We start from the raw sequence: 22,529 nt of genomic DNA, 5'->3' as shown, positions 1-22,529 counted from the left end.
GTGGTGCAATAATTTAAATGTTATGTTGCTTATGTGCATGCCCATATGAAGCAAGCACTTCTAAAGGGAAACATTGAACTAACAATACCCATCAAGACCATGCAAATCATTTTCATTATAGCTTACTATATTCGTCTTTAATACCTCTATGGCAATGGAATCACAAGTTTTGACTGCCCAATAAAATCTTCTTTTCCATACATAAAGAAACTACTAATAACCTAAAAAAATTTTTAAAAATTAAAAATTAGAGAAGATTACTTGGCCATAACTATTTCTGCCTTGGCTGAGTTTCCAGGAATCATGGTATCAGAAGATTTAAGAAGAAACATTTTTCACACACACACACCCTCTTTTTTTTTTTTTAAGAGTAACAGTATATTTACATTTACCTACTATTTTTCTTGTCTGCTTTGGGCTCAGGAATGGATAAATAGTTCATATAATGCCTGCTTTTATTGTAGTTTACTAATGGACAACTCTTATGAGCTCAGAAATAGATAAACCTGTTGTTCAGAAAGAGGACACATAGAGAGACATGAACTTGGACACTATGTCAGATAGCACTGTCTGCCCTTTTCTACTATAGTTATTGCTATGATTACAAAATGGTGGTTCTAGGATCCTTGTAGAATTAGGACTCTAGACAAAAGACAGATAGTTTGCATTATGTTCAATAAGCTAGTCATTTAGATCCCAGGCGCAAATCAAGGATGTGGATAGGGAAAGGGTACTCTGTTACAGACAAATATCCTTCAGGAAGACTTCGTCTGTCCTCTAAAAGGTTTCATAACACAAATTTCTCACATTTGAACATGTGAAGAACTTGCATTATTATATTATAAGAGAGATTCTACTGTCCTCTATTTGTAAAGATTTCCTCCAAGAAATTCTAGTTTGTATCTGACTTACATGGCTTTGATGGTTTGTATCCATGACTTCTTTGTACAAGAGTGTCCTATTTGATATAAAGTACATATATATCCACAGTAATTTAAAATGTATCCATGATTTGACTACTCATATTGGGAAAGAAATAAGATATCATATAAGATTAAAGATACTAATTGAGTAGAATATCTTCCGTTTGCTCCTTGAGATTTATGATCTATCCTTCTCCACTTTACTTTTTGCCCCAAAATTGACCTGTAGGGATTTAATTAATAGAACTCTGCTGTACTCTAATTTCGAAATAGGTTCAATTAAAAATAAGACTCATACAGAATAGATAGAAAAGGTGTCAATGATATTTTCAACTTGTTTAATTAAAGTGAAAGCCAATAAGCATATCCTACAGGGTCATACAATATAGGTTACCTTTTCTATCAGACAGAAATATCATAATTTAATCTCTACCAAACAAAAACCTGCAATTTAACATGCAGGATCAAATAGCCTCAGTCCACAATTAATAATAAATAGCAAGGTCAAAGACTGCTCCATGCTCCTGAGATATAAATAATTCTTCATAGGGCTTGTTTAGTAGTACCTTGATATGACATTAAAAAGATCAGCAATCTTCCCCTTGCTTTATTCTTATATTTTGAATGATTTTTTTTCTTAAGTTAGAAGTAATCAAAAGGAAACTGAAAGAGTAAAGATGTAATAAAGACCAAAAGAGATTATGAATCATGGTATTTATTTCAGTCCTTTTCTGTGGTGTCCCATGGGCTGACTTTGCCCTAGAAGAATAATGTGGTTTACCTATAAAGGCCATCTCTACACAAGTCTTTTTCCAATATCTGACAATTTCTCTTTCTCTCCTGTCAGGCATAGGGGTGAGGACAGACCATAAATTATTGCTCTGGATTATTTTTATCCCAGATCTCCTGAGGTTACACCTTTATAAATAGTCCCTTGTTAACAAAGATCATCTAATAATCTATTTTGAGTGTGCTGCCTTCTGTTGGGACCTTGACTGATACATGTATGAATCTTCCTGGAAGGATTATTAAGAAATTTTGCATAATTAAATGGCAATAATAATGTGCCTAATTGAAGGAGAAATCTTGACATAATTTTACTCAATTTGAACCAGTTATAAAGTTAAACTAATCAAATTAATTAAAATAAATAGTAAAGTTAAAAAATAAATATATTTGAGATAAAACTACTAGCAAAGGAACTAAGAGTGTGTGGAATCAAATTTGTTTAAGACAGAATTTATGAAATCAGAAACACATGTTCACTCTATAAATGAAAAATCTTTTTTAATAAATTGCCTGGCTTAATTGATTTATTAGGCTGAGATTAAATGTCTAATTTGCATTGCATATTTGCTCTATGCTGTCCTTACCTTCCCTACTTCTCCTCCCACAAGTTTCTGACATAGTGAAAGGTTGAAACTAGGGGCTGGTCCACTGGGGAGGGGGAAAAGCCTATTTCCAGTCTCCCTTAGCAACTGGCTGGTCAATATAAACCCCCAACTACATCAGACCTGGAGGGACTCCTGTTGGACTGCTTTATCCCATACGGGAGAGCTGACAGGCAAAACCCCTTGCTTCCCCCTTGCTTCCGAATGGAAGGTGGTTGTGGGGAAGGGGGAAGCCACCTTTCAGCTTCTTTAAGCAAGTGGCAGGTCAGATCTGAAGAGATCTCCAGCTGGATCGACTTATCCCCTATGAGATAGCTGACAAGCTAAGCCCCTTGTTTATGAGTGGGCACTGGGGGGAAGCAAACCAAAAATACAAGGTTAGTATGTTCCAAAATAAAAATTTATTTAAAACGCCTGGGTGCAGACTGGCCGAGACAGACTAAGCTGTGTCTGCTCCGAGGGAGGGATAGGGCAGGGTTTATATAGGTTAGTCAGGGGTCTTGGAAAAAGTGGCTGCTGTTGCTGCTTCTACAGGTACAAGGCTATATTTCTTCATATGTAGATTGGAGTGGTGCCACAGCTCCTCCAAATTGTTTACATTTCTGCTCAACTGTCTATTATCAGAATCAGTTGGAAAAAGAAGGCCTGGGGTGGTTCAAAGGTTCCAGGCCCAAGCTTCAGGCAAACCAGTCCCCCTTCTTCCCAAGAGTTTGCACTGTTTAAACTCCTCTAATTGTCAGGTCCTTCCCCAGTGTAAGCTTTCCTTGACATTTCTGCAAAGATAAACTTTTTGCTACATTTCAAAGTGAAGGCCAGGAAGCCATTAAGAAAGAGAATAGCAAGCAAATTAACTACACCCTCACAGTTGGGGATGAGAAAAGTTCTGTTTTGAGACCTAGGGGGAAGTTGAGAGAGCTGAGTGAGGGGAATTTAAGTTTTAAAGAGGCTCTGGATTTAAAGGAGCCCAGAACCTAAACTAAACAATAAGATAAGAAACCTTGAATATACAGCATAGCTCATTTTTTTTATCTATGCTTGAGTTAGTTTTAAGGATGGTAAAACATTATTTTAGATAATTACATAAAATCATAAAACAATGACTATAGTGCAAATTAACGAATAAGTGATGGTTCATACACTATAAATTGTCAAGTACATAATAATTATGTTATAGTGAACATTATTGGTGTTTTTTATCACCTTCCAATATGTGGCTTTTGTTTCTCAGCACTATAAAATAAGTTAGTGTAATTTCTAGAGTTTGAATTCTACATATTAAAACAGTGTTCTCAGACGATCTTAACCTAAGTACACAAAAGATTTGTGTTTTATTTTATATGCTTTTAATTCTTCAAATATATACATACCCATTTTAATAAAAGCATATTTTTAATTATGTGGAAAAACTGTGTACTCTCTAATTATAACTAAAGACCACAGTAGGAAAAATGTTGATTTAGTAGAGTTTTGGAAATATTTTCTGTCTTCTATGTTTATGTACTCTGGTAGGAGTAGTTGCATTATCTTCTTTGCTATAACTTGAGCTGTCTTTGAAAAAAGAGTCAAGATTATGTTTCTGAGAAATAATTTATTCTATCAATAGTTAATGAATTTAATCCAACATGCCAGAGATCCAATTCAAGACTGCTTTCAAAACTTAAATATTCATTTTGTCTTTATCTTTCCTTCCAGCCAGGCCCTTAGGATTGGGCTCTATGGGACCTACATATGTCCATCAGATGAAACACCCCAGTCAGTAGGGATAGGGAATTTATAGAAATGCACTCATTCCCCGCTGGAGTGGCAGTGATCATACACAAATGGGGTTTTGCTCAGATTTTACCTCCATCTGTGGTCAGTCATGCAATCTAGTCTCTTAGCTGCACAATCCTTTATGGGATATAGTTTTCCTATTAAGTAATTTTCTCTGTGGCTTAAGAGCATCTGAAAAACACAGATAATACTCAAAATATTTTGCAAGTCTCTTGGTGAGTATAAAGCTCCCTGATAGGCTTATAGCTAAGGATTATTGTAACTTTGTTTAACTAATAAGCACTTCTGAGATAAAATCTGTTATATGTATATTCAAAAATGCCCTAGTATCCTGGAATTAACCAGAAAGGCAAGATATTTATTTTATAAAATATGTTACTATTAAAACTAACTGTTTCCATTGATCAAACAATAGCATATAGTTTGAAGAAATGTTTTCTAAGGGATTCTTTTAATACAAGAAAAAACCCCTTCTGCAAATTTCCTTCCTTTGTTTTTGACATCTGGTACACTTATCCCATCCTGAGTTAGAAGTGAAAAAAAAATTGTATCAATTTCCATTGTAAAATGGTAAAACAATAGCTGGTGCCATTTTAGTGTATTATTTATATAATTTCTCATAAAAAGAAAATGTAAAGTTTATTAATTTTTATAATGTGGATAATGATTTTACATGTTCTCATTGCTTTCCTGTGGTAAGAAAAGAAAGAAGTTGTATATAATCTCTAAGGATTTTGGAAGAATAGAGGTGAATTTTTCCATAGTAACGCTCCTTGCCTTTTTTGATTCCCTTTCAGGGCAGAACAATAATATAATTTATGTATGCTCTTCTGTGTACCAGTCTTTAGTAGTCAGAAAAGAACAAAATGTTATGTAAAAAATTTATCTGTGCCATTTCTGCTACTTGAAAGGGCCTACATTTTTTTTGAAAATATAAATAAAAGTCTACTGGTTCTTAATACCATCCAGGGTTAGCAGGAAGCTTTAATATATATATATTGGTTTAAATGAATAGGAATGTTATGAGAGAAGACAAGATTTTCAATGAGATGACAAATGACAACATGGTCACAGAGAGAAAATTTGAGTATTTTCTTCCTTCTAATATACTCCTCCTCACTCCCAGTTTTGAGACCCATTTCTTCTACACTTTTTACTCCATTTTATCTATTCTGTTTGGCTTTTTAAAAAAATTTGCTTGCTTTTAATACAACCAAATTTTACTGGGCTGACATATCATATATGGTTATAAAAGGTCCTTCCTCTTGGGGACTGAAGCTCTTTTTAATCAATTGGTATCAATTTTTTTAATTGGTACCAATTCTTAAAGAAATACTTTTTGTTTACTAGACCTTTCATTTTTTTTTCTCAGACCTTTCATCTTTGTATAGCTTGAAGATCCGAGAAAGCTAAGAAGTTCTATAAGTATATAGATCAGATCCCCACATCCTCTACCACTGAAGAACCAGGTCCTGTCTCATCCCCTACAGCTCTGAACACAAGTGGGAGACCACATAGGACCAGATGAGAGAAGAGGAAATCCCCCAGGCTACTTCACAAACAGGTTGCTGCTATATGTGGGAACAAATTAAAATCAGTAAGAGTTGTTCTATATCCCTGCTCGTGGATGGCCTTGAAAGAGGACAGTGAAGGAAAATTCTCCTAATGAACAGAACTTGAAGCATTTTACTTGGTGATCCACCCTGAGTGGAAGAGGTGGTTAGAGTATATACACAGTTTTAGACAAGAACAATCAGAATAGTCAGGAACCTGGAAGTGAAAAGATTGTTAGATTGGAGACAAGGAAATCTGGGTAATTGTATGTGGGTGGACACAGGAGAACCAGTACTGAGTGTGAACGTCTTTGAATCACATGTGAATGCCCACCAGAGAGCATCCATCTCAGAGGGCTTACAAAATGTTTAACGTGGACTCCATACAACATTGAGTAAGACATGATACTCGCTTTTACATCACATATAGCACCACACATAAATGGCCTGATACAATTATGAAACACATTGTTGAAGGAAGTCATAAGATGGAGCACCATTCTCTAGGACACGGCAGTGTACATTTTAAAGAATTTTATATAATGCTACATCCTCAGTAGGAAGAAAACCCAAATCAAATCATGGACACAAGAATGGCTCTGCTTACCATCACAAACAGTGACCTACTTTGCAGAATTTATGTTTCTGTTTTTGCCACTCTGGGCTCTGCTGATTTAGAGGTTCTGGCTAACACAGCAGAAACACTTTTACTAGAACTATCAAGAGTCTTATTGAACTGAAGACTATAACATCCACATGAGTACTTTAGATTCCTCATGCCAACAAAACAGCAAGCAAGAAGAGAAAGGACCATCTTGGCAGAGAAAACTTCTCTTGTCTTTAAAAGGTGTTAAGACCTCTATTGCATATGGAGGTAGAGAGGCATTGTTTAGCACCTTCTTGATCTGTAAGAACACAGTGACATTCCTTTTCAATTTTTACTGTATATAGACAATGGCAGCAATCCAGACCTGATTATGGTCTGATAATGGCTAAAATTTCAGGAAAGAGGATCTGATTTATAGCTCCTGGTAACAGAGATGAACAGAGTACTAGCTGAGGATGAGGAAAACCTAGAAAAGGTAGAAGGGGAGACAGCATTTTATTTACATACTTGAGACCACCTTTACTGGCAGGGGTTGTTGTTGGACCCACTAAATTTCTTCTCGAAAGTTTCTCTCTGGAAATGATACTCACCAGAAGTCTGAAGTTGATACTTGCATAATTTATATATATATTTATTATATATCAATATATATATATAGATATTATATATATATATCAATATATGATCTGCACCACACAAGGCATGGACTGTGGTGATGAGTCACTCAGATCCTCCTTCAGGAATAATGACATTGCCTCAGGTGTTGGAAGTCTTTCCAGAACATTGTTTTCAGCAGTCAGCCTTCTTCAAAAATTGTCATAGCTAAAGATATCTGCCTTACCTAATGTCACATCTTTTTCCAGAAGCAGTCCATTAATGAATAATCAAAAAATGGCTATAAAGTCTAATTCCCTTATCTCAAATCAGCACCACACAAAAGGGATATGGCCAAGTTCCAGAACCCATTGTTAGGCCTTCTTTAAGAATTTCATATTTGAGGGAAAAACAAGTTGTTGCTTCTCTCTCTCTCTCTCTCTCTCTCTCTCTCTCTCTCCCTTTCCCCTTTTCTCTCTCTCTCTCTCTCAAAATAACAGAAAGCATTTTAAAAATGTTGCACAAGTAGAACACATAATAAATGTTGGAGAGGGTTAGGAGAAAAAGGAACCCTTCTGCACTGCTAGTGGGGATGCAGACTGGTGTATCTGCTGTGGAAAACAGTATAAAGACTCCTCAAAAAATTTAAAATGGAACTTCCCTTTGACCCAGCTATCTCACTTTTAGGAATATATCCTAAGAATACCAAATCACTGATTCAAAAGAAGAAATGCACCCCCATGTTTATTGCAGCATTGTTTACAATAGCCAAGATCTGGAAACAACCCAAGTGTCCATCAGTGGACAAGTGGATTAAAAAGCTGTGGTAGATATACACAATATGCAGCCATGAGGAAGAAGGAAATCTTACCTTTCGTAACAACATGGATAGACCTGGAAACTATCATGCTAAGTGAAATAAGCCAGGCAGAGAAAGAAATATATCATATGACCTCACTCATTTGAGGAATCCAATGAACAATGTGAACTGAGCATTTAGGGGACATACTTTGTTGTATATATTTTAAACTGATGTTACTTGTCTTCTTGCTTTTTCTATATTTTCTATTCTAGATGTTTATAATCTTAATAGATAAATAAGCCGTTAATCCTGCTATATCATGATATAAAGTATTTTATTCAGATTATTTTTTTTCTAGTAAAGTTCTGACTAGACTGAAGAACTGGGATGGCATAGAGTTATACTTCAGCTTAAAACATATATATTTGGCCTTTGCCAAACAAGTCTTAGACTATATATTACTTTTAGTATTAAGCCAATACTACTTGAGGGATAACAAAAATGGCTGGTTCCATTTGGAATAAATACATCAAACAAAGAAAAACTCTCAGGAAAAAAAATTAGGTTTTTCTCTTTTGAAATAGATGAAAAAACTGGATTCAGTGAATTCTGAAATACATTGCTCTCTCATCAGACTCAACATTTTTCTTAGATTCTAGTTTAGTTTTCTTTCTTGAGTAAATGCTCTAGAGTAACAATTATATTCCCAGGGTCAATACATTGCCTGTGTAGACCATATTATACTCAAATAAATTTTCCATTCAATACTATCATATATGCCAAAACACTAATTTGGATTTAGCTTCTACCTCATTTTGTTTTAAAAATTAATTATTATTTGATGCTCTTTATCTCTGGCCAATTTGTTAAATATTTTTTAAAAGCCTTTTGTTTTTTAAGGCCCAGCATAGAAACATTCTGACAGCCTTCAAGTGGAGTCTAGAGCCAAAATTGAAAAAAAAAATGTTACAGGCCATCTTTTTTGGCATATCTGGGATGACTATGACCGCTAGCTAAATTTAGTAAATCAAACTTTTCATATTAGTGCAAAGTGTCATATGCCTTCTCAAGTAACATTAACATGAATAGTATTTTATTAAACTAAACTAGAAATAGTCCCTTTCCATATAAACAGACATCATAATCCACCAGCAGAAATCAAAAGTCTAACAACTTGGACATTATCTTGTATGAAGAATAACTAAACACATGAAATTTCTTAGGATATGTGTGTGTATGTGTATGTGTCTGTCTGTCTGTCTAACTGTGCACATGCGCCTGCATACATGTTTGATGCTCAAGTGTTTGTTATGTATTTGAAACATTATGGCAACAGATACTGCCACGGGCAATTCACAATTCTAATAGGAAGTCATTTAACCAAAGTTGTGTTTCTGGATAGACTGGCAGAGCCTTAAGTAAAAGTACACATGCCCATTGTTGGTTTTCATGGTAGTTCTGTCTATATAATACATGACCTTGAACCTTACTGTTCTAAACTATTACCAGTTTCACTAGTGCTAATTTTTGTTAGTGCTTTTTTTCTGATTTTTTTCAAATTCTTAAAAAGGAAAAATATAATAACTAACAAATTTGAAAATATGAATCATTGACATGAATGGTTTTCTAAGTGAGTGTGTGTTATTTTATGATAGATATAAATAAAGATAATTGTTGTAAATATACTTTACTTTTTTATGATCAAGTTTGAAAATTTTAAATGGTCAGACTTATTAGCATTTTGTGAAATAATATAAGAGTATTTTAAAGCAAGATTAGAATTAAACACATTATCAATTAGCCTAGAGATAGTCTAAAATTCACTGCACTGAATTACAGATTGTAAGTTTGCATGGAATTAATAGTTGCTCAGTGAATTTCAGACACTAAATTATTTAATTTCCTATTAATGTTATAGAAAAATTTTAATGCATACTATAACAAAAGTTTCTATAATAAACAAAACCAAACTTTTAGTCATAAGTATTGCAATAATTTGTGGCTAAAAGGAAGCTTTGGGAGATTATCACTATTAAAATTAAATAGTAAGCAAAGCAGGGATCCTCTCTGTGAACATTCTGTTGTAAGCATTCTGTGACTTTATTGATTAAAATAGTAATAGCTAACATTGAAGACTTCATTTGTTCCAGATACTTCTCTTCTCTCTAATTCTTCTCAGAATAATATAAAACCAAACAAATCTTAATCACTGACTGAGGTCAGGTACCTTGTAAGAAATAAAATTTCTATTTGGATGCAGAAAGTCTGACACTGGCCCTGAATATAACCACTCAATGCTTTTATGAGGCAAAATATTTTTTCCAACTGCTTTATTCTTACTCTCAGTTGGATAGGGTTATTTCTTTATCTTTATAAATAGAAACAATATGTTTACCACCAAGAAAATTATGGAATATGTGTTAGTCAAATGTTCTTTATATATTTTAGTGAATGTTCATATTTATATAATTATTAAGCATGCACTCCAAATTTCTCTATTAGAAATGAATTTATTTTCCAGGTCCTTAGTGTTTTGTAAACTGGCCTACCCATCTCAGGCATACAAATAAAATGTAGCAAATAATTATGATACCAAATTTAATTAGACTATTTTAACTATTGAAACTGGTAGCTAAACCCAGTCTGGGTAGCTCAGTTGGTTAGAGCATCATCCCAACATGCTGAGGTTGTGAGTCCCATTCTGAGTCAAGGCACAAAAATTAAACAACAAATGATGGCTTGAATAAGTGGAACAACAAATTTAATTATTTCCATATCTCTCTGTGTGTGTGTGTCTCTCTCTTCCTCTCTCTCTGGAAATAAATTTTTAAAATCTATGTAAATAAAAATGTAAATGTTTGTTTGTTCAAAATCTTAAATCTCCAAAAGTTCTTCACCGATTACTTTGAAATTTTGACACAACATTTCATTCAAATACGTGCATTTTTATGTTTTTGTATACCTACTATTATATAGATGTTACACCTGTGACAGGTAAAAACATGCTTTTTTAAAAAACAGCGCCATCTGTTGGATGTAAAAGCAACACACGCTATACTAAATATTTTATGATTCCATTTTAATGTTATGGGAGAAATATAAATCACACATGGCTAAAGATATTTTCCATCAAATACGCAAGGAAAATTCAAATATAAACATGGATTTCACAGCAGAAATCTACAACAAAGATGAATTGAAGATTTGTGTTTAGAAATCACAAAGTTCTCAATCAATTGGGAATGCCATCACCGAATCAATCTGCTGTCGCTTCATTTGATGTAGAATTGCGTCGGGAACAAAATGAGAACACGGGTGATCTTTTGTCGTATGTGCAATAAAATATTCCTAAGCTAACGCTTGAGCAAAAAGGCATTTACGATCAAATAATGCAAACTGTCAATAATGGGATTGGAGAAATTTTCTTCTTAGATGTGCCAGGAGGAACTGGTAAAACATTTTTAATTAGATTGATTCTGGCAGCAATTCGATCCCAAAATGACATAGCCTTAGCTCTTGCGTCATCCAGAATAGCTGCGACATTACTAACAGGTGGAAGAACTGCTCATTCCACTTTGAAATTGCCAGTGAACATGCAATTCATTGAAACTCCCATGTGCAACATTTCCAAAGCATCTGGCATGGGAAAAGTATTGTAGAAATGCAAACTTATTGTTTGGGATGAATGCACAATGGCACACAAAAAAATCACTCGAGGCTTTTGATTGATCATTGCAAGATTTGTGTGGAAACATCAGACCATTTGGGAACGCATTAATATTGCTTGCAGGAGATTTCAGGCGACCATTACCTGTAATTCCTCGATCGACACCAGCAGATGAAATAAATGCTTGCCTGAAATACTCTACTTTGTGGCGACATGTAAAGATGTTAAAATTAACTACAAATATGCATGTCCAGCTGCAAAACAATCGATCAGCTGAGATATTCTCACATCAATTGCTGGCAGTTGGGAACGGAAAGTTGCTGGTTGATCTGACCTCAGGACAAATTTCATTGCCTCATAACTTCTGCAATTTAGTGATGTCAAAAGAAGAATTGGTTGAAAAAGTATTTCCCAATATTCAAACCAATTATAAGAATCACAATTGGCTGAGTGAATGAGCTATTCTTGCGGCCAAGAACAAAGATGTCTACGAACTTAATATTATTCAAAAAGCGAGGCAGTCACATACAAGTCCATCGACACTGTTGTGGAAGCAGATGAAGTGGTTAATTATCCAACAGAATTTTTAATTCACTAGATCTGCCAGGGATGCCACCGCATGTACTGCAATTGAAAATCAGAGTGCCAATTATCATGTTGCAAAATATCAACCAACCAAAGCTTTGCAATGACACACAGCTTGCAGTAAAAAAATTAATGAGCAACGTCGTAGAAGCAACAATCTTGACAGGACCTTTCAAGGAAGATGTCCTCATTCCTTGCATTCCTATGATTCCAATGGATATGCCATTTCAATTTAAGAGATTGCAGTTCCCAATTTGATTGGCGTTTGCATTCACCATCAACAAAGCTCATGGCCAATCTTTAGAATTGTGTGGTTTAAATCTAGACACGGATTGCTTCTCACATGTACAATTAAATGTTGCATGTTCTAGAGTCAGCAACCAGAATATCTCTATATCTGTACAGACAATAGAACAACAAAAAATATTGTATACTCACAAGCATTGTGAAATTAAACATATTAGAAACATGTGCATTCTCTTTTCTTTCTTTTCCATTTAACCAGACTGAGCCATAGCAATGTGTGGCTGGGTACAGCTAGTAAGAAAATAAAAAGAAACTGTTGGCATATATCAGGACTCTCTCTGATTGAGTAAAAGATGATAAAATATTTAGTATATTACAATATTTTTAGAAGTTTATGTTTTTAGGCTAAACAAAGGCAATATTAATATATTTAAAATATTTACTTTTCACGTATATATTTTACTTTGAAGATAATCTCATGTGGACTATATAAATTGAGAGAGACCAGACTAATATATAGGCAGAATATGTGATTATTAAATGTTAAATTTGATGGAGTCTGCCAAAGTGTTTCTCATGTAACCATTGATTAGTATTTATTCATATTTATCAATAACTGTTAGTTTCCATGTACAATCCCAGGACATAGATATTAATGAAGTAATCGCTGAATAGTTGTAAAATAAGATAGGTTTAACAAAATAGTGTTGGAACATAGTGAAAGAGATTAATATAAGGCAACATCAAACTTTTATAGAAATGGCAAGATTTAATCTGAGCTATGAAGAAAGTATAGTCATTTCTTGATAGTTGGTCAAATAAGTTTGTCAATATGATGTATATGTTTGCTAGATTATATTGTAGTTTGCATTGGGGGCTGGGCAATGCCAAATATAGTGGTCTGTGAGGTTGCAGGTTGCATTCCTGATTGGGAGGGGCCATTGTCTTGCTAATGTTTACTGGAAGAGAGATTTTCCCCCCACCACCAAGAGGTGCAGGAAGATTTCTTTTTTCTCTCCTCTCTGATCCCTTCCGCTCCATGGGAAAAGCAGGTTTTCTGCTTTTCCCTTGGCTTTTCTTGTGGCTTGCCTCTCTTGGTGAGACACCAATAAACAGAATGGCCCACCATCCTTCGACTTTGCTGTTTCCTTACCATCTGCCCGAATTCAATGAAAACCTGCAAGAGCCAGGTGGCTGTGGCTACTGGCAGTACATTGATTAAAAAAAAAAAAAAAGCAGAGGAAAACATCCAAGAAAAATGAACAGTATAAGCCAGGGGTCCCCAAAATACGGCCCGCAGGCCACATGTGGCCCGCTGAGGCCATTTATCTGGCCCCACCGCACTTCTGCACTTCCGGAAGGGACACCTCTTTCATTGGTGGTCAGTGAAGCACGGCATCGCTCATGTACAGTACTACTTCCGGTGACGTGAACACACGCCTCACGGCTCCAGAAGCACATCATATCACTTGTTACAGCTAGCAGTGACAAATATGGAACTGGACATTGACTATCTCATTAGCCAAAAGCAGGCCCATAGTTTCCATTGAAATACTGGTCAGTTTGTTGATTTAAATTTACTTGTTCTTTATTTTAAATATTGTATTTTTCCCCGTTTTGTTTTTTTACTTTAAAATAAGATATGTGCAGTGTGTATAGGGATTTGTTCATAGTTTTTTTATAGTCCTGCCCTCCAACGGTCTGAGGGACAGTGAACTGGCCCACTGTGTAAAAAGTTTGGGGACCCCTGGAATAAGCTAACACAGAGGTAAGAAAGTATGGATCATGCACAAGGAACCCAGGAGAAACAGAATAATGTTCAAGAAGATCTCAGTGTCAGAAACAATGCATTTATTTTAAAAATTGCAACAAGAAATTAACTTGCCAAATTTTAAAAAAATACTTGGTTAAAGGGCAAGAAACACAATACTATCACTGTTGCAGTCTATAGCGTCTCATGTTGGAAAAACAGGAATTTTCTCACATGACTATTCACAAAGCTCATTGTCTCTCTTTACATCTTAGCAACTGAAAAGGCAGAGAGAAATGTGGTTTTGGTGGGTAATCAACAACCCATGGTAAATACCAATGTAAAGCCAGTCCCCACAGCCACCATCACAGCTGCCTGGCCCATGCAGGTTCGCATTGGATTCGGACAGTTGATAATGAAACGACAAAGCCAAGAACTGGTGGGCCATTAGCTTTAATCCTAGCTTGCACCCAGTGGGCAAATAAAACACACACTGGGCTCCAAAACCCACTCATTCAGCACTCACAGAGCTACTGACTTCTCCAAGTTTCCTAGAATCAAAGATTTCTAGCTCACCAGCCTTATTCACCTCTGTTACCATCTCCTTCTCTCTACACAAACTCTGTACAACCAGGTTTCTCTTTCAGCACTCCAACATCTTGGCTGACTCTCCTCTCCTCCACGTGGCCTTTTTCTGCTTTCACCCAGCATGGGCTCCTCCTGGAACGTAATCACTCTTTTCCCGGAACAACGTGATCTCTCTTCTTTTTAAAACCTTTTGGCACGAAAGCCTTCCCCCAACACACATTAGTATAATCATGCCCATCCCAAGCAAGAAGGGCAACTAATGTTATCACCTGGGCAATGTGCTTCCGTGTGGGCAGCGCCATCTATAACAAAGTGAGCATAATATATTTTATCTGCCCAACACCAACATGGTCATTTTTTTCAAGTGAGAATAAGCCCAAGTGACTTATTTTTGTTGTAGTTATTGTTCACTTCAGGTTACAAGGCACAACTGGCCTTAGCTGTGGGATAAGATTTGTATGTTCACCATAAATGGCAACAGGGCAGAATATTCATTTTGTTTCTGTAAGAGCCCTAGTTATTGCTGAATTAGTTAAATGAATAACCAATTATCAGAATGGAGGGGTATGTTGATGCCAGACTGTGAAAACACTCAACTCATGATCCCTAGCCTCAGAATGACTTACAATTTTCTATTTTTGGAATCAGTATCCATTGGTACTTTACTTTCACAAAATTATCATCAGATATCTCTCCCCTCTATATAAGTGTAAGGCCAGTAGCCACAGCCACCATCACAGCTGCCTGGCCCATGCAGATTCGCATTTGATTCAGACAGACGGTAATGAAACAATGGAGCCAAGAACTGGTGGGCCATTAGCTTTAATTCTAGCTTGCACCCAGTGGGCAAGAAATACACACAGTGGGAAAACACTTCCCTTTCCATTCAGGGCTCCCAAAGCCACGGACTTATCCAAGTTTTCCTAGGATTAAAGGTTTTTATCTCACTAGCCTATTCACCTCTGTTTCCCATTTCCTTCTCTCTGCACAAACTCTGCACAAACTGGCCTCTCCTTTAGCATTCTGCCATCTTGGCTGCTTCTCCTCTCCTCCATGTGGCCTTTCTCTGCTCTCTTCTAGCATGGGCTCCTCTGCCCCATTTTATAGTATAGAAATCAAAACCTTTAATCCAATATACAAACAAGAAAGTCTCCGATACAAAGTCACTTATCTGAGACATAATGGGATTCCTCATGAAAGTACAGTACCCCACATCATGCAACAGTCAAGGGTGTGGGGAAAAGCTTAGTTTTGAAACTAATCCTTAGGCCAGGGGTCCCCAAACTTTTTACACAGGGGGCCAGTTCACTGTCCCTCATACCGTTGGAGGGCCGGACTATAAAAAAAACTATGAACAAATCCCTATGCACACTGCACATATCTTACTTTAAAGTAAAAAAACAAAACGGGAACAAATACAATATTTAAAATAAAGAACAAGTAAATGTAAATCAACAAACTGACCAGTATTTCAATGGGAACTATGCATCCTCTCACTGACCACCAATGAAAGAGGTGCCCCTTCCAGAAGTGCGGTGGGGGTGGATAAATGGCCTCAGGGGGCCGCATGCGACCCGCGGGCCATAGTTTGGGGACCCCTGCCTTAGGCTATAACAACCCTGCCTGCTTACAGCCTGTCTCCCACACACAATGCAAAATATAAGGGAGCAAACATATATATCATATTTACATACTTATTTGACCAACATAAGCATACTACAATGAATGAGTTTCTTACTTTAGTGTGACAACTTCTTAGTGACTAAAGATAACTATTTGGCCAGTAGTTGTGGCCATTGCGGCCATGCTCATGAAGGTTCACATTGGATTTGGGCAGATGGTAAAGAAACAGTAGAACCAAAAAATGGTGGACCATTCCTTTATTCAAGACTCACACTGGCCGACAAGCAAACACACAGGGCTCCCAAAGCCACTGACACATTCTCTGGTTCTACAACCAGGAGAATCTTCTTTGGTTTTTCCAAGAATCAAAGGTCTCACCAATCTCGGCAGAGTTCACAAAAGCCTCTCACCTCTGTTCCTCATCTGCACACCCTCTTTCTATCTGTTCTTCCTTTTCTTTGCACAAACTCTACAAAAACATGGCTTCCTTCTCTGCAAAACGGGCTTCTCTCTCATTCCCTGCCATCATGGCTTCTCTCTTCTCTTTTCAATACTTTCTGTTGGGAAAATCTCTCCTCTAGCAAACATTAATAAGACAATGGCCCTTCTCAAGCAGGAAGGTACAGTAATTTGCAATTTCACAGATCACATACCTGTCGCTGCCCAGCGCCATTTTTTAACACTAAAAGTGAGCAAACTCAAAAAATACAAATTTTACAAACTCATTTGCTCAACAATAACATATATAAAAATGAATGTAGTTCCAGTGAATCCTGAATTGTCTCACATTGTGGTTCAGGCTGAGAGAGCCACCCAATATGTAGCATGCTGTTTCTGGGGTCCACCAGGGGAAAGAGTTAAAGAGGAAAGGATGGAGTCTTATATATTTCAGTGTTTTTTTCTTTGTTTGAGAATATATTTCCCATAAAACAAATGTCTAAATTACACATAGTCTTTTAAAACTATGTAATCTTTTTTTTTCTTCTCACATCATAGCTTGGATAGATAAGAGAACCTAATATATCAGAAGGAATGTGTTCTACTTATTGTTTAAAAAAATGTTTACAACAGATATTTTTCTCAAGTGTTTTTGCTAATGTAATATTTTTAATTCTCTCAACCTACAAGCCTTAGGCCAGCTGTTTTTGTAGATCAGTCTTGATCCACAGGAAACCAATGCAAGTTGTGGGCTGAGGCAGACCTTTGCCTCATTTACAAGTACTTTCTCTGCTAATGGTGAGGCTTTGTTTCCTCCTGCTGCTTTGCCTAGTTCCTTTATTGCTGATAGATCTTCAGGTTACTGTTTGCCTGACTACTTGACAAAGCAGTTTTCTCTATTTGCAGGGTTTTGTGATCTGTGACCATGAAACAACCTGAACCTTCCTGTGTGGAATTTGTTACCAGCTTGCCCACCTAAGACCAACTGGTTTCCTCCCTAGGCTCCCATACTTTATCTACTAACATTTTTTTTTTATTTAGACTGTGCTTCTGACCTCTTCTCACTAGTGTTTGTGAACACTGTGATGCCAAGTTCCAATGCACATTCTTTGACCTGAGTAAGGAAAAAACAGACCACCACCACCACCACCACCACCACCACCACCACCATGCAGGAATTAACATAAGTGTTTATAACAAATATTGTTTAAGAGAAGGTGAAAAGAATGAACTACTTGGGACAAGATAAAAAAATAAGTTATTATTACTCTATGGATTTACCTAATTATTTTTCTACTTGTGCTGCTCTGGTTGTTCACATCTCTCACTGGTCTTTCTAATGAAGCTGTGTGTTCCTTTTCAGTCCTGGATTTCCAAAGGGCCCTAGTGTCACATTTGCCACCTCTGTGGAAAGGCACTAATTAGGTAATTCCCAACTCCCTTTCATTAGAAACTCATCTTTTATTCTGTCTTGAGCTTCCCTGGCTCTGAAGAAATGTCTTCAAATATCTCTTTATTATATGCACAGTGCCCTCTTTGATCTCTGCATGACTGATCCCAAATGAACTACAGACAGTAGGGAAGAAAATATTGTCAGTGCAGCAAGGAAAAGAATTCTTCTCACAACCAGCAAAGATCCTGCTGGGTATGTGCTCTTGCCCTGAGTCTGCTGCCCTCACACCAAAGGAAAGTGGTTTAAACACCCCTTTAATTAATTTCATGGTCACCTGTGTTCTCTACAGAGACTGAATATCTTTGTTTTCTTCTCAACTTCAATGCACTTTTAAATTCAAGACTATGGGAATGTTTTTTAAGCACTTTCTTTAGTTAGTGGCTTCTTAGAGTTCTCTAGGTTATTCACAATTTACTTTCACTTTAATTAACTGGTATAACTAAGGGTCTAAATAAATCAGGCAAAATCTACATATACTTTGAACTGAAAAGAGAATTTCATTAGTGTTTAAGATTTAGTTCCTGTTAAACAGTAGGAAAACCTCCTAGTAAACATAAAAGTAGTGGACCATAATCTCAAGAAACCTTTTTATTTTGTGTTGTCAGTATTTGCAATGAACAGTTTTTACTTTTATTTTTTAATTGAATGTATTTAGTAGTTAACATAATTATATAGGTTTTAGGTAACCAATTCTACAACACATCTCTGCACACTGTATTGTGTGTTCACCACTCACCCAAGTCACTCATCCATCACCATTTATTCCTCCTACTCCCTCCTCCACTTCCCCCACATCGGCAATCACCACACTGCTGTCCATGTCCATGGGGGGGTCATCCTTTTTTGCTCTATCTCTCCAGTTCCCTTACCTGCCCCTTCCCACAGCTGTCCTCCTGTTATCCATGTATAAGTCTGTCTGTATTGTGCAAGTTAATTTTCTATTTTCATTATATTCCATATATAAGTGAAATCATATGATACTTGTGTTTCTCTGACTGCCTTATTTCACTTAGCATAATGATCTCCAGGTCCATCTATGTTGTCACAAAAGGTAAGATTTCCTTCTTTGTTATGGCCACATAGTATTTCATTGTGTAAATATACCACAGCTTTAGCAGGAAACCTTTGAAACCATTCATTGCTCAATTAATATGGAGTCTCCTTCCTGGGAGGCAGATGGATTCACTGCAGTCTCTCATTGTGGCTAAGAATGGAGCCTCCAAATCAAATTATTTAGATTTGAATGCAGACCTTTCCTCCTATTCTGTGATCCTAGGCAAATTTCATAACTTCTCTTTGTCTTAGTTTTCGCCTCTTTATAATGAGCTCTGAGTGTGGCTGTGTGGATCAATGATGAAAAAACATTTATAAGAATAACTACCATACAGCAAGTTTTTGAAGGCTGTTAGTTAATAGTAAATCTTGTTGATCAAGGTGCCAGTGGAAGGCAGGTATTTACCATTCTCTTAATGAAATCAGGGATTCTAAGTCTTCTGCTGTTGTAACTGAATTTTCACCCAGCTCAGCATTAGGTGCAGAGGAGGACCTCAAACAGTTTGCTTTGTGTTTGAAGTTGAAAATGTCTTTCCAAAATGTATTTTTGAAGTCCTAACCCCTAGTACTTAGGAATGTGACCTTATTTAGAAACAGGAGTTTTATAAAGATAGTCAAGTTAAAATGAGTTCACTGGTGTTTGCCCTAATCTAAAAATGACTGGTGTTCTTATGAAAGGAAGAAGTTTGGAGACAAACACACTTGGGGATAGCTCCATATGAACATTGTGGCAGGGACCTGAGTGATGCATCTATAAGCCAAGGAACACCAAGGAGTGCTGGGAAACCAGAGAAAGGCATGGAACCTCATAGCCCTCAAGAGGAATCACCTCTGCCAATACTTTGATTTCAGACTCCTAGCCTCCAGAAGTATGAGACAATAACTTCCTCTTGCTTTTAGTCATCTAGTCTGGGGCACCTTGTTACAGCTGCCACAGAAATTGATATATATATATTTCTGCTCCATTTCTTTTAGCACTCATTTTCTAGACTCGACTCCAACTACCCTGTGACAGAGGCTGCTCAGCTCTACATTTTTATGTTGGGAGAAGAGGAAAAGAAAACTGGTATTGAAAATACAAAAATTCAGCCATATGGTAATACGCAAGTTTTCTGTAAAATAAGTGTGTTAAATATGGACCACCGCTGGATCCAGCTTGGTGCTTCGATTAAGTAGGAGATCAATAATGTTAAAAGTTCACTCTATGCCAGAAGGTTTCCATGACCCTTAATGATGCTTCAGTTTATACACATTGGGTAATTTGTTTGGCTTGAGTTTGAAAGAGACTAAATTCTAATAATAGAAAAAGGTATAGCATTCTCTAGATGGCATACTTTATAGGTAGCAATTTTACAATTAACCAGAAAATAGGGCTTAGAACATGAGAAGCATGATCAAGTTTCAGCTTCCTGGTGGGAGGAAACACAAGGACCACTGAGCTAAGAGAAAGTAAAGGGAGTGAAATTTGTATTAAGGACAGAATTAATGATCTCACTGTTGATCGACATTGTCAAGTATAAAATTTGTACTCATAGATGAACTTACTATATAAAAAAACACAAAAGGTTAGAATAATTTAACCAAAAATGTTTGCAGTAGGATTTCCCATGTGACTGATAAGTCGGTTTCTTTTTCATTTTATTTTTGTTGTGTTTTTATATGTAATGACTTTGATTCTCTACCACCAACATACATTTTTCCCCTTTAGGCTCTAAGAACCATAATTGCTAATTGGGTACATAGGGAAAAAATCAATTTAAACTAAGTGGATAATAACCACATACAGGTTTCTAAACTGAGGGAGCAACAGTTTAAAATTTCACTTAAAGGAGATGACTAAATCACAGGTACATTAAAGTTATGCAAATGGTTTCAAGAAATAGAGTTAGCACAGTTATTACCACACAATGTATTCATTTGCTACTCTTATGTCACTCCACCCACTGATGTCTGCTAATGATAGAGAAGGGACAATGAGCATTAATAACTTGATCCTAAGGTAATTTGTCTCAATTAAAAATAGTATTTGTCCAAAATGGGCTTTTATTTCAAGACTGTAGTTGGGTCTTGTTTGCATGACAATCATGAAAGGTAAATTAGTTCCAGGCCTCCAGAGCCTTGAAGTAGGTGACGTTTGACATTTTAGTCATCAGATCTTCTAATCATTGCACTGCTCTTGAACACTGTTCCTCAACCCTTAGTTGCCCATTAGATCAGTGTTTTTCAACTGCTGGCCCCACACAGGTGTCAGTTTGCCAGAAATTTTGTGCCCATCAGTGAGTTAACCACCCTGATGTTGTATGAAGATTATAGAGTGTATTTCCTGAAGAAGTTTTAGGGATATATCATTGGCATCCACGAGCTCAGCCATTAGAGTCTGAGATTCAGCGCTCACATTGCCTACACGCCAGTGATGTCCACAGGCTGGCAACATTAGGATCACGTGAGAAAGTTAGAAACAGACTTTCAGGTCCAAATTTATACCTACTAAATTAGAAACTGGTCTTTAACTTGGCACACACGTGTTTCATATTCACATTAAAGTTGAAGTGTTCCATTCTAGATTAGAGGACTTTATACTATTCTTATCCCAAAACTTCACTGGAGTAATAGAATAGCCTGGAATAGCAATTAACTTAAGGGCTTATTGTTTGAAGTTTGCATTCCTCAGTGTTTTAGTCAACTTGCCAGAAATGCAGATATTTAAAAGATATTTTCAGATACTATAAAAGGTCAAATACCCTCTTGTATTGTAAAATATAGATTATAAGGGATTTCTTCTAAAATTAAAGAAGATTTGACATTGACAATAATAAATAATAATATCCAGGATACCTATGAGAATTGATCTTACCACATTGACTATTGACTATTTCCCAAAACACTAAAACCCTATATTTTAAACATGAACTTTTTTTCAGTATGTTCTGTTTTACTTACCTATATGGGGCATGTTCTAATAAATAGGTATAAAAACATATGAGTGATAAAGCCACATAACCACAAGAAGAAACAAAGGTGACTCCCTCATTTAAGAAACAGTTGGCAATGTGAAAAATTGATTAAGAGAAGGTATGCTTTTATAATGGTCTCATTTAGTTTGAGGTAAGAGCTAAAAAGTCACCGGACAAATAAAAATGCATTAGGAATTAGATTATACTACTAGAAAAATAATTGTGGGAGGAACTTCTGTAAATTATGTGTTAACTCAAAAAGCAACAGTAGAACAGGCAAAAGCAATTCATTTTTCACAAAAAACATCAAAGTTGCAAATAATTATCACAAGTTCCATGACAACTGTAAATGATTCCTGCTGTAATTAAAATCAGCCTATATGTAGCTAACAGAATGTGTTCAAAAGGTCTGATTGATATCATTAAAAATTTATAATAAAGAAACTAATTTTTTTACAGGTAAATAAAAAAATCATTTGTTAATTATTTTCTCAAAATGCATAATATTACAGTAAAGATGACATAAACA

Source organism: Saccopteryx leptura, chromosome 7 (genome assembly GCF_036850995.1).
Source record: "Saccopteryx leptura isolate mSacLep1 chromosome 7, mSacLep1_pri_phased_curated, whole genome shotgun sequence".
Taxonomy (NCBI): Eukaryota; Metazoa; Chordata; class Mammalia; order Chiroptera; family Emballonuridae; genus Saccopteryx; species Saccopteryx leptura.
The sequence above is the reverse complement of the archived record's forward strand: the minus strand, read 5'-3'. Positions refer to the sequence as shown.